Below are 14,523 nucleotides of genomic sequence, written 5' to 3' on the forward strand. Positions count from 1 at the left end.
TGCTCAAGGTCAAACAATGCTGAGCTAAGAGTTAAATGCTGGCATTCAGACCCTGAATGCAGGGTCTAAATATATATATATCACACTATAAACTATTACTATCCATATGAAATAATATAAAAAAACCAAAAGCATATATGAAATTTAGAAAATTTCTCCTAACAATATTCATGAAAGAACATGTACTATGCATGATAGAAAATAGTGATCATCTTTACATAAATGGAATAAAATTCTGCCCTAAACTAAGTAATTTTTGCAATGAATTTAGGCATGACCAACTTTTGTCACTTTACTATCTTATCAGTCTGACCTTTCTCTAATGACAAACCCCTAGAAGACCGCAGCACAGATGGAATTGAAAAGAATATCATAGCCAAGTGAGAAACAGAAACTTCAGCATCCAATGTACGTTTGAAGAGCTTGTTTTTCTCACAACAATTTTTTTTTTTTTTTTTTTTTGGAGACAGAGTCTCGCTCTATCGTTCAGACTGGAGTGCAGTGGCACAATCTCGGCTCACTGCAAGCTTTGCCTTATGGGTTTAAGCAATTCTCTTGCTTCTGTCTCCCAAGTAGCTGGGACTACAAGCACCTGCCACCATGCCCGGCTAATATATTTATTTTTATTAGTGATGGGGTTTTGCCATGTTGGCCAGGCTGGTTTCGAACTCCTGACCTCAGATGATCCACCCACCTCAGGCTCCCAAAGTGCTGGGATTACAGGTGTGAGCCACCGCGCCTGGCCCTTCACGGCAATTTTACTTTTTAAAAATTATTTTGAGGATACATATATTTTATTTTTATTATTATTTTTAACTTTTAAGTTCAGGGGTACACGTGCAGGTTTGTTACATGGGTAAACTGTGTCATGGAGGTTTGTTCTATAGATTATTTTGTCACCCAGGTATTAAGCCTAGTAAGCATTAGTGATTTTTCCTGATTCTCTCCCTCCACTGTCCACCCTCTGAAAGGCCCCCGTGTGTGTTGTTCCCCTGTGTGTGAGGACACATATATTTTAATTTTCAAAAATTGAACTCATGTAAATTAGAATAGGACCTACTGTGACAGAAGTTACTTCCACTCTTTCCACCTCATCTCTCCTCACTGAGCTCTGATTTTGTATTAGATGTTTCATGTCTATGTGATTATAAAACCCCTTCCAAGCTACAGAGGTTGAATATTGATTAGTCTTAGCCACAGTTCTCCTTGGTAATGAGATGTATACCAAGCATATAACAAAATGCTGACATTGAGGCATAAAAACAAGTCAGCTACAGAGCTGCAGTGATAGTTTTCTGTTTTAGAAGACTGAAACAAGACAGAAACTTGTTTCTTACTGTCGTTAGGCATTGTTATATAAAGACATGATCCTTACAATTGCTGTAGCCACTTTGCACTTGTAGGACAACAGTAAGAAAAACCAACCTAGAGCCCTATGAATTAAGTAATATCAGTGAGCCTAAGGATGATTCCAAGCTGGTTAATTCAGTCTGTTGACTCCTTATTATATGAACAAAATAAAAAGTACCCAAGAAACTGCTTCTTTTGGACTTTGTTACTTGCAGGCAAAATCATCCCAACTGATAACAACTGGAGACTTAAGAAAATGTTTGAGATTTATTTTCATAATATTTGTCAAATAATAACTTTTCTCTAGAGAAATTACTTTAAAATATTGGACTGTCATACCATCTTGAAAACACAATTATCTGCTCAAATTGTGTGTGTGTGTGTGTGCATGCACACACACACACACAGATGGTCCCCAACTTACAACGATTCAACTTACAACCCTTCAACTTCACAATGGTGTAAAAGCAATATACATTCAGTAGAAACCATAGTTCAATGCTAGATTTGATTAATTACATGACATACTCCACATTTTATTCTAAAATACGCTCTGTATTAGATGATTTTGCCCAAATGTGGGCTAATGTAAGTGTTCTGAGCACATTTAAGATAAGCTAGGCTGAGCTATGATATCCAGTAGATCAGATGTATTAAATGCATTTTTACAATGATATTTTCATGTTTTTAACTTACAGTAGCTTTATTGGGATATAACCCTAACAAAGAGTCAAGGAGTATCTATAGAATCAACTCTAAAGAACAAAGAAATACCACAAGATCTCCTATTGCCTGGAAAGATAGATTTCTTTAAAGGAAGAAACTGTTATCCATTAAGGCTTTAAAATCAAATCAAAATTAAATCAAAATTCAAAATAAAATTAAGTCCAAGCTCCTATCCTTCCTAAAAACAGAATTATCCTGACAAATGAAAAGTGAAATATAAAATTAACCAATCTGAAACAAAGAAAGCTATCATGGAAACCAAGAAAGAGTCTTCCATTTGTTTTGTAAGACTATTAGAGAAAACTCCAAGAGTTTTCATGAAGCTTCCCGCCTTAGAATTTTTTGGGAGAAATTCTGAAGAGTAAAGAAATAATACAGTTCCAAGTTGTGAGTTAAGAGAAAGGAGACGTGCTAAAGAACTAACTTATTCATTCAAACACTAACTGACCTTTAATCATACTCCAGGCTTTGAGCATGGCACTGGCATGCAAAGATGAATAAAATATGGTCTTGAATAGATTGTGATTTTGTTGATAGAAGATAGATTGTAAAATAACAGAAGGGCTTCAATGGATGAATAGATATTTTCTAATCACAGAAGATGGAAAAAGGGCAATAGAAGCAGAAGGAACAAAATGCATAAATTCAGAGGCAAAAAGGAAGTGATATGCTTGCAAAAGTACAAAAATGGTTTTCAGGGAAGTTGCAAAAAGTGAGGAAAATGGGTGGATACCAGACCTTGAAGCCCCCTGCATGATATTCTAAGGAGATTGAACTTTATTCTGTAAGCAGAATAGAACAATTAAATAATTATAAGTTGGAGGAGTGACAGGATACGAGTTTGTACTTTTAAAAGGTCACATGAAAAGCAATAAATTGGGTTGAGAAATTCAGCTGGATGACTAATAAATGAATGCAGGAAAGACACAAGACCCTGAACTAAAACTTGTATTCAGCCTAATGAAGGGAATGTGGTCTCATTCTAGGCAGAGTTTGAATTAATGGGAATGTGCTTGCAGTTTATAGTGGCAGCCATGGCAAAGAGGGCTGTAAAATTGAAAAGCAAGCCCTAAGAGTCATTATCACAAGCGGGAGAAATACTTTTGGTTAGCTTTCATCTTGGTGGCATTCTGGAACATAACAGCAGGGGTAGACAGAAGAGAAGTAATGAAAACTGGATACGCCCCTATGCAAGCAGAGGGAAAAAAAACACTAAAGGTCAAAGGAACAAAGGACTTAGCATTTCTTTTATATTGACATTCGTCGAAGCGACAAATACAGTATAAAGCTAACAAGTAGCAGAGCAAATAACAAGGGCACCCACAGTTTTCAACTGATATCAGGAAATATTTAATCCCCCAATTTCCCACTTCACATTATAAACTGGTGCATTGGAATTGGGGTCAGGAACTCAGATTTGGTTTCCAAGGAAGGGCAGAATCGGGGAAGTACTTCAATGTCATGGTGGGGAATTTGAGGGAAAGATGGAGCCTCGAAGAAGGGGAAGCAAAGATTAAGACACAAAGGGCTCCACTGCAAAAAATCACAGACTAATGTACAAGAGACATTGATAATTTCGTTTTTATTCTGGAGTCAGGAACTGGACTCAAGTAAAGAAGAACCTTATCAGGAAGAAGGAATGAGTAAACTAATTGTACGAACCTGCTTTTTAATGAACATATATATATAGATTCTCTTGTTGGCCAGTGGGTGTATAAAATATAAATACATTATGATGGTCTAAAAATGTAGGATAAAGAGTGAAAGAGAACCTATGTTTAAACCCAGTGGAAAACAAGGAGGCTCTCCAAGAAATAATCTGGGTAGTTTTTGCAATTAAAAACAATCCCCATTGTTTCTCCACAACACGGATGTGCTCTGGGGAAACAAACATTTGATGTAAACAAAAAAGAGAATGATGCCCATTTTATTCTAGTATAATTTATACAAGTAGTTTAAGAATATCTGTGATGTGTTAAGAGTTTGTGGAAAAATATCAAGTACAGGAATATTTCTAGTAAGAAATCTGATTGGCATTAATGCTCCTTTATTTTCATTTCAAATAGACAACTGCTGCTAAGCTGGGCATACAAAATATCCCTTTGACTTTCAGAAAAATAATAAATGTTTATCTGTAACAACTTTTCAGATAGTAATATTACAAAATATAGACATCCAAAAGCACATTAGCTAATTATATGCATTTGGTTCTGCATCAAATAGACTCCAAAAGTACTATCTTAACTTCCCAAGTAACTAGTAGGTATTTTATATTTGTTGATAATATTCACCTTTTATTACTGTTAACAAGGAATCAACTCAGTTATCAGGATCCTATTTTAATTTAACTTTTGAACTATTCAAATTTAAGAATCAAAAGTGCTGACTAGACTTAAATAAACCCCATCTCTTAGGCCCATGACAAGCATCTCTCATCTGTAAAAGATTCAAGCCTCTTTGTCCCATTAAAAGTTAAAATTTTTAACTGTGATTTTTACTTCTTAACTACAGTTTCCTGTTCAGTAAATTATTTCTGGCTCACATAAAACAGAGCTACATGTTTTATTCCAAAATAGGAAAGATGAAGTAGGATCTTGTGAAAAGATAGACCTTATGGAGAAAGAGAAGAATGAACATCTTTCTTGGTTTAGATGATATCTTCAAGAGTAACTAAAGGAAAAATCTCTATAAAGTAGAATCAAAGTAGCTTATTAACAAGATACTACGATAAATACAGCAGAGGTTAAAACACACTATTTCTCTTCTATTGCCTTTATCATATTTTAAGAGCAACCCCCACCTCCCTGCAAAAAAAAAAAAAGAATAGAGAAACTTAATTTTACATATGGCACTGAAACTTTGAATTTATCATTCAGCTCATGTTTAAAAAGCATATATGTATAATGTAAAGAAAGTAGTACAGTTATGAATATTACAAATGTCTTAAATATTACGTTACCATAAAGAAAAGATACTTCTTCTTTGTGTGACTTATGGAATCAAGTTTATTTATAGCCTTATCTCCCCTCTTCTACTACTACTTCCTCTACAGATTTATGAGAAGTTACAAAGTAGATTATTAGCATGAGATGTTTGTCAATATTTCTACTCATTTTGAATCCATATACTACCTAAGTATATGGAATATTATTCAATCACAGACTTGAATCACTTACTAGATTTTTTATTTAAGCAAAGCTTATGATGAAAGTCTATTTGAATTCTCAAAAAATGCTTAGTGGATGTAAAGTGCTCTCACCACAAAAATAATAACTATGTGATATAACATGCATGTTAAATAGCTAGATTGAGTCCATTCCACAATGCTTGTACATTTAAGACACAGTGAATACACACAATTATATCTGTCAATATGGAAAATTAAAGAAATAAAAACAACAAAAGAAATTCTATGGTTGTATAATAGAAAAAGTCAGATTATCTGTTCGATTTCAGGTGGTATCTGGAATATCTAAATAGAAAGTTGAGTATATATATTTAACCACATTTATATAAGTTCCATAGAGGTGCATACTTTCAGAAATACATTTTAAGATAATTCCCAACTGCAGGATTCTACAATCTGATTAGCACGCTATTCATCTATATATTAAGTAGAAAGACCCCTTAATTTCTTCATAAGAAGCTTTGAGAAATTAAAATTTCATTTCATTGTATTTTATATGTGCCAATGGCATAATTTTTTCATTTATGTAACAAATTAGTTTTTATGGTATATGTGCAAAGAAAAGAATAAATTCCCCCAAACAATTTGTGCACATTATCATTTTTATACAGGGACTGATCTCTTGTGATTTTTCAGGTTGCTAGCATAACAGGAATGATATTTTGTATTACAGGACTCAGTGTATTGAGCATATTATAGAGCTTAAGAAGGACATTCAAAAGAATCTTATTTCAACAATCATCAAAGTAGTGGAAATTGGATTTCAGGTGTGCACGTTTAATTACTGAAGTAACAAACAACTTTGTAATGTAAAGAGAAAACAGCCCATCACCCAGGAGCTGGCCTGATATTATTAGTTAAGTCTTGCTGTTTCTGGGTACAGGCCCAGCACTCACTGCTTGGCCTTGGTGTTTGTTCTGCTGAACACAAACAATTCAAAGAACATTTACTTTAGATAAAATCATTCTGTAATCATGATGAGTCAAGACAAAATGAGACCTTTTATGTCTGAACCCAGAACGATTATGAACACTGTTCAAGCCACAGATACTACACATTCCCTTCCCACTTACTATAAATGACTCTGCTTCTTTATCAATTACAGCTTTAGCTTCAGTCTAGTCTTCCCTCCTCCAAGATTAAGACACCCAATCATAAAATTATCCTGCCTCCTGACAACATCCAATTCAGAGCAAATCTCTATTTCCTTCAGTATCACCCCCTCAACCCTCCCCAACCAACCAACCAAAGTCCAAATTCTAGAATAGATTTTTCCTAACATCTTCTTACCGGGTCACTGTCAGTTCCCTATGGTACACTTCCCTCTCTTTTCAATGAGTAATGAACTTGTTTCACTACAGGTGTGTTCCTGTTGGTCTTTGGTTAAAGAAAGGACATTGGCAGTAATAAAGCACCTAAGAAACTTGGCTCCTAACTCCAGTGCTATCAGGAGGCTCTCATGTATATGCTAGCACAATCTCTCAGAATTTTCAAGATGACTAAAGAGAAACTCAAAGAAGAAAAATTAGAAGATGCCACAGTGATGAGAAATAGGAGAGATTATTATGGGTGTGCAAAATGACACGGGACAACGATTTTGAGGTTAGGGCCTCTGTGTCATGTATGGGAGAAAAAAGCAGGCTGAGACAAGAAACATGGCCAGGTCACAACAGGAGGGCAGAGCATCTGCTGAAAGGCCACAAAACACCCAAGAGCTTTATTATAATTCTGTTCAAGGCAGGGTGCAGTGGCTCATGCCTATAATCCCAGTGGTTTGTGGGGCCCAAGAGGGAGGATTGCTTGAGGCCAGGAGTTTGAGACCAGCCTGTGCAACATAGAGAGACCCTGCCTCTACAAAAAGAAACCACCACAAAAATTAGCTGGGCATGGTGGTGTGTACCTGTAGTCCCAGCTTCTTGGGTGGCTGAGTGGGTAAGACTACTTAAAGCCAGGAGTTTGAGATTACAGTGAGCTATGATTGTGCCACTGCACTCCAGCCTGACTGACAGAGCTAGACCCTGTCTCTAAAAAGTAAAAAAATCTGGCCGGGTGCCGTGGCTCAGGCCTGTAATCCCAGCACTTTGGGAGGCCGAGGCAGGCAGATCACGAAGTCAGGAGATAGAGACCAGCCTGGCTAACACAGTGAAACCCATCTCTACTAAAAATCCAAAAAATTAGCCGGGCGTGGTGGCGGGCACCTGTAGTCCCGACTACTGGGGAGGCTGAGGCAGGAGAATCGCTTGAACCCGGGAGGCAGAGGTTGCAGTGAGCCGAGATCATGCCACCGCCCTGCAGCCTGGGTGAGACAGAGCAAGACTCCGTCTCGAAAAAGATAAAAGATAAAAAATAAATAAATAAATAAAATTAAAATAACTGTTTAAAATCTGTTCAAAAGAAGATAGAGGAAAATTCTGTTTCACTAAAACTTCACTGAAGGAAAGAAGTCTCAGCGACTACATTGAAGATATACTATTCTTGTATTTACAAAAGATGACATAAAAATACCATAATATTAGGAAGCTAAATTACCCTCTCAGTAAATGGCTACCAAAATAATTGTAGGTGGATTTTAAATAACTTCCTAGAAGGGATTAAAAATCTTAGGTAGTCTGAGGTGAGACATACAGAGCACAAATATAGAACAGGAAAACTCAAAATAAGAGTAATGATGATGATAATTACAGTGACGATATAGTAACAATTTTTAAAAAGGCATTGTGAATACCAAGTTAAATATTTTTTATCATTCTCATGCCAATTTTTGAGAACTACTGTAATAAATCTAGTCTCATTTAATCAGCTGTTAAAAGTGAGCTGTGTGCTTTTGGATAATACTTCTCACTCTTCAGTTTCCAGTATTCACTTGCCAGTCCTTGTTTTCCAAGGAAGGCTTTAAACCTAGATCAGACCCAGAGCTTGGCTCACCCGTCACAGTCCATGTCCTTTCCTAATCTTATCTTGCCCTCAACCCTTTGCCTACATAGCAAGCACCTGCTGGGTGATCATACTTGTAACCTGAACCAAATTCTGATCTGGCTCCCTTCACCAACAGATCACAAGCCAGAAGACAGGCAAATACTAACTCAGGCTTTTTGTAACTATTTTTTTCTGACTCTAATACTGTATTATGTCTCCTATCAAGCTCTTGTTGTTGAAATCTTCAGATTACGTGTGAAATTATTCTGCTATCATAGTTTGAATCATCAACTTTGTTTTATTTATATATGCTTTTATTCTCCCCAATTACATTGGCAAATATTTTATCAATCAGTAGCCCTTGCAAGAGTAAACTTAAATACATTCCTAAAGTATTCTTAGTTTGGACTTCTGATTGGGAGAAAACGTGAGAATCAACAAAACAAAAACCTGACATCCTGCTCAAGTAGCTCCCAGCAGGTCTAGGAAGGCAGATTCATAAACAGACTATTCTAATAGGCTGTGACATCTATACTTAGGTGGGAAGAGTGAATGGTGAGGGAGAGAAGGTGTTAAAGGACAGTGGTGGAGGAAGTGGTTCCTTACGCCAGGACTGCATTATGCAGCTCCGGGTACAGAGTGGGAGAGGGTATAGTGGATCACAGGCACTTCCCCATATAGAGATACATAAAGAAACATACAAAATAATAAACATACAACTTGGGAAACATGTTTCAGTAAGGATTCGGTACAGTGTATGAGTTTTGGAAGAACAAGACACAAGAAAAGTGGCCACAAATGATCACAAACATGAAGCCCTAATGTAACACATACTATACCAAACTTTATATTATATGTGTGCCTCGATTACCTGGAATTCATTCTCTTGTGGGTTTATCTTGAAAGCAACATAGGACTACTCAAGGATTTTTAGAGAAGGAGCGCGTGATAAAATTTGGGTTTAGGAGATGGCCTTGGCACCAGCATGGAGAATGGATTGGAGGGAAGGCCAGAGGATGCCTATCAAAATAATCTAGAAAGGAAATTATGTAGTTGGGCTTAAAAAGTGGCTATGGGGGTGGGGGTGGGAAATGTGGGAAAGATTTCAGAAATATTTGGTGGATATGGAAGATATTTAGAAGGTAGCATGAATAGCTAAGGCTTGGTGACTAATTAGCTAGGTAGAGAGGAAAAAATTGTAAGTCTCAGGTTTTACACTTGATGCTAACAAGACAAAAGGAGGTACTATTAACCTGGAGGGGAAATATAGGACCAGGTTTAGGGGTGGTGTGAAGTTAGTCCTATCAGGGTTTAATATTGGCATTTTCACTAACTGGCTGCAAGATCCTGAGCCAATTTTTTAATCTCCCCAAGTCTGTTTACTCATTTGTAAAATGAAGATAACACTATCTACTTTAAAATTATTGTAGAACTTAAATAATATTTAACCCTTCTATGGCACTTACCATATGCAAGACACTTGTATGAGTATTTTATATGCATTAAGTTGCTTATCTTGAACAGTTACCCTATGAGGTAGGCATGTTTATTATGCATGTGTTACAGATAGGGAAGCAGAGGTACAAAGAAGTTTACTAACTTGTCAGAGGTCACAGAGCTGGGAAGTTAGAGATCTAAGTTTCAAACATATGCAGTCTAACACTAGAGAGTAAGCCTCAACCAGTAATTTACTTCTCATTAAATACTAGGCACTTTGCATAATTATTTTTAGAGTGCTTTGAAGGTACCACATAGGTAAGAAATAGCTATTAAAATTTAACCATTTTATTTTAAAATAATTTGCAGGGTATATGTTATATGCATATATATTATTGAATGCTGGGACAAATTCAAGCCTAGTAAAAGACACTCATTTGGGGATTATAATTTAATTTTGAACATAAAAATGTACGTCTTGAATCAGAACACATTAACAAGGTTATATGGCTCACGCCTGTAATCCCAGCACTTTGAGAGGCCAAGGCGGGCAGATCACGAGGTCAGGAGATGGAGACCATCTGGGCTAACACAGTGAAACCCCATCTCTACCAAAAATACAAAAAATTAGCTGGGCGTGGCGGCGGGCACCTGTAGTCCCAGCACTCGGGAGGATGAGGCAGGAGAATCGCTTGAACCTGGGAGAAGGAGGTTGCAGTGAGCCGAAATTGCGCCACCATACTCCAGCCTGGGCGACAGAATGAGACTCATTCTCAACAACGACAACAACAACAACAACAACAACAAAAAGAGTTTAGATACTTTCAACTCGAGAACTTGACCTACTGGCATGGAGATATATGGGTCTGAAGTTGAGAAGAGTGATTGGAGCCCTAAGATGTAGATTGGGGTCTCCTCAACATACAGATTACAAATGAAGTCATGAAAATTGATAATATCACTTAGAAAGTGGGGATGGGGAATGGGAACCTACAAAATCTGCAGAAATGGAAACTGAGGAAAGCAATATGGCTAGACAAGGACATAAAAGGTCTCTAACTTCTACAAGCCTCCACATCCTTATTTGTAAAAAATCAGTAGTAGATCTTAGTTTTAGAGGGTGCTAGGAACTATCCCCACTTCTCCTGTTTGTAGCTTTTGCTATGAAAAAAATGTAAACATTGGGAGAGCGGCTGAAAGTAGACGTCCAGCCCTAAGCCTCAGAAAAAAAGAAAAGGCAAGCTTCATAGCTGTTGCTTTGCCATGGTAAATAATTAAGTGCTTTTCTTTTTCTTCTTTTTTTCAAAAGACCATTCAGATTGTTTCAGTTGCTTTTATTTATTCTACAGGATTTCAGCTTCAGAAACTCTCTTGCTGTTACTATGTACAGAAGTTTTGCATGGGAGAGTTGAGAGAACAAAATGCTACCTTTAATACTCAAGAGGAATATTAATGGGGTGGAGAAGATAATGGGAGGAATTATAGTAAGCTTCCTGTTTGCCTTTTAATAATAGGATTTATTTTTCACTTTGCTTAATCCTGTGTTTCCCACCTTCAGCTGGTAAACCATATAGAATTTTGTGGAATGATTATAACAAGGCTGCAGTACAAGGATACAATACACAAAGGTTGGAAGACTGAAGGGGAAGGAACATTCAAGCAGCTGTCTAGGTCAGAAAGGAACTAAGGGATGGAGAAAGAAAATGGGTGATGCCTGTACTTTTACCACCAGCTGGTAACCATCCCCCAACTTCAGAGAGGGTTTTGAGGGGATACGTGACTAGGCTAGCAAAGAACAGTACTGTGCATGCTGTGGTTGTTCATGAAGTGAAAAGTGGAGAAATCACAACCCTTTCCTGGAGGAAAGATTAGCAAATCTCCAAGATGACCCTTGGACCCAGAGTGAAACTGACTGAGCTAAATGTTTCTCTCTGGCTTCATCCAAAACTCAGTACATGCGGCAAAGACATCTAAGAGACTGAGCACAGTAGCAAGCACATCTAAGTTTTGCATGCAGACTGGGGAAAAGGACTAGGACATCATTGAGAGGCATTAGGTGAAATGAATGAACTTCATGAATTGATTCACTGAGACATTCTCAGCATCTGTGAGTTTATATATTTAGCGTCTTGTAAATTATAGAATATTTCTCTGTTAAATCCCATAGTTCATTTTGTGAGTAGAGGATCTGTCCTATATTGTAAAAATAAACAAACCCAGCCAGACATTCTGGGAAGAACAGCAGTAGTAACATTCCATTAAACTACCTACCTGAGAATTTAATACAAAAAAGAAAGTTGCACAGATCTATGTATTATGTTATAGTAGAGCTCTACATCAATTTGGATATTTTTAGAAAAAGTGCTAAACATAAGAAAGAAATGTATCTAAGTTATTTATGTGATTCAAAATTCTTAAAATTTTAGTCATAGTCCTTAGTAGAAGATGAATATTTTGATTTAGGAAATATTTAGACAATATTTTAAATAAATGAATAAAATCTCTCTATTGAGTGCTTATTATGTATGAGTCAGGCACTGGGACATTGCTGTTACTAACACAAGTAGTTACAAATGGAATAGCTCCATTACCTTTATGGAGTTTATATGCAGGCAAGATGCTCCAACTCTAGGCAATAGCAAAGGTCTGTAAGGAATGCTCTTATCCCTGTATATTAAGCTTATCACAGCTCATACCTTTCTGCACTGTAATTCCTTGTCTATGCATCTGCTTAGATGTACCTATTGCCCAAACAGCTCTGAAAAGGATGGGGCTAATAGAAATTAAAGGTCTCCCCAAGAGACCAAGATAAAATCAAGACTAGTATTTATTCCCCATTTCAGATGAAATAGTTCAAGAAGAAATAATTTTAGGAAGTTATCAGTCCTAAAGCTTAGAGTCCATACTACAGATATTTTATTCTGGAGAGGCTTCCTATGTTGTGTGAAGTTACTTAGCATTTTAAGAGTAAATGATGCAAAAACGAGAAGCTTAGAGCAAGCAATGGAAACAACTCTGCCAGTATCTTCCTTCTAGTCCTTCTAGAAATATAACTGTCACTCATTTGGTCCATTTTTTTCCCCCAGAGACTGATAACACTTTAAGGGAGCTGTTGTTGTGGGGTCATGGGGAAAAGTGTTCATAAAATGATGAATATGCTTTCACCATTTACTAACAGTTTTTGTTTGTTAATCTTCATCAGAAGTTTCATTCTATATGAACAAGTTTCAGAAAACCACCTGTAAAATGATCCTAGATTCTTATAAATGTTTAGCACAATATTGCTTCTAATAGCATTTCCTAAAGCAGTGTAGGTGTTCATTAAATGTTTTTGAAAGAGTAAGTTAATGAATAAAGATATTTGAAAGACAGCAACTCCATCATGTATTCAAACAAAATAGGTATTTCATGTTTGAGGGCTCAGTCTTAAAGTAGATATCCAGTTTACTTAAAATTTTGTATCTTCTCTGGAAAGATAGTATGCTTTGGGTTCTATTTTCTGAGACCATTGTATTGAACACACTAATTTTTATTACTTCATTTCTAAAATTGACCAGAATGAAATACAAGAAGTAGATCTTGCAATGGCATTTGCTACATTTTAAATAAAGTTACAGTGAAGTTCCAACACGGGACCAAAGGAACCTCCAAATGAATTTCAATTAGACTGAAGTGTTCTTATTAAGTCATGGTCGCAAAACATGACACGACTAATGTATTTTTTTTAATTTTCTAAAAATTAAAATGAGAAAAGTAATATTTATAAGACTTAATGAGAAGGAACAACATTAATGAAGAGATGAAACTAATAATAATTTATTTTTAAAAACTATCCTCATTTCACCTTTAAACATCACAAGCACTGAAGGGCAAACAATGCTTTTCCATTTGAGCACAGTCCGGAGTCCTTGGTTAATGAGCCAAGCTGTCTCCTATGTCCCCTCTAATGCTTGCCAATTTTCTGTCATTTCCTTCTTTGTACTATAGTGTTTGTGTGACAAAGGTCTCTGAGTATGTTTCAAAACATCTTTAGCTATTTAGCAGGGTACCGACAAGCACATATCTAAAAGTGTTACTTCTCCACATGGTTTGTCAGAAGATACAAATCAAAATTCACTATACCCTTTTCCATAAAGAAATGACTTGAAAGCTTATTGTGGAACCAACAGCATACTTTGCTAAAAAAAAAAAAAAAAAAATCCAGTGGCTTAGCCAATTACTGTACTTCTACATACAACAACACACTAAAACTATTCACTCGACTATATTCTTTTTATATTCATTGCACGCTTATATTTGTTTGCGATCATTTACTTTTCCTGATGAGCATTTATTGTTTGTGATTGAACCACTGTGGATTAGACATGACTGAGGATTCTAGTCACATGATATGGAAACCCAACCTCATTCCCCTACCTGTAGTACCTCCTCTTGCTCCTCACAGGTTGCAATAAAGTAATAATGCGCTTCACAATTTTTATCTGAGGTGCACTCATTTTATAGCATTTCTTTATTTTTCAAAATAATTTAACCTGAAGCTTTATTATTTTGTGAATACTAAGAATATCAGATTAAATTCCTTAGGTAGTCATCTTAATCAGTAATTTGTGCCAAAAGCAAAATGAACCACAGTCACATCAACAACTTTATATTATATTTCTTTGCTCTGAAACATTTCCTTCCATTTAATCATCCCACTCTACAACCTTAAGCAGTCTTTTTCAATGATTTGTCAGCAGTTTAAAGCTCTTTTTTTTTTTTTTTTTTCCTGACCGTAATTCTTGAGTTCCAGAGCTTATCTTTTTCCCAGGTGAAAACTGTTTTATTATCCTCAGGTGTTTTCTTTCTTGAACTCTTAGAACAGTTAATTACACAGTTGTCATTATCCTTTACAAAAGCATCAGATT

The 14,523-nt window shown here is 36.2% G+C and overlaps 1 protein-coding gene across 4 annotated transcripts in view; it reads right to left on the reverse strand.

Annotated features, from left to right (window-relative positions):
* The window catches only part of CD36 (CD36 molecule (CD36 blood group)), a 79,816-nt gene that overhangs the window by 63,851 nt on the left and 1,442 nt on the right, over nt 1–14,523 (reverse strand). The gene's annotated exons all lie outside the window — the stretch shown is intronic.

The sequence above is a fragment of the Pongo pygmaeus genome, chromosome 6 (assembly GCF_028885625.2).
Source record: "Pongo pygmaeus isolate AG05252 chromosome 6, NHGRI_mPonPyg2-v2.0_pri, whole genome shotgun sequence".
NCBI lineage: Eukaryota > Metazoa > Chordata > Mammalia > Primates > Hominidae > Pongo > Pongo pygmaeus.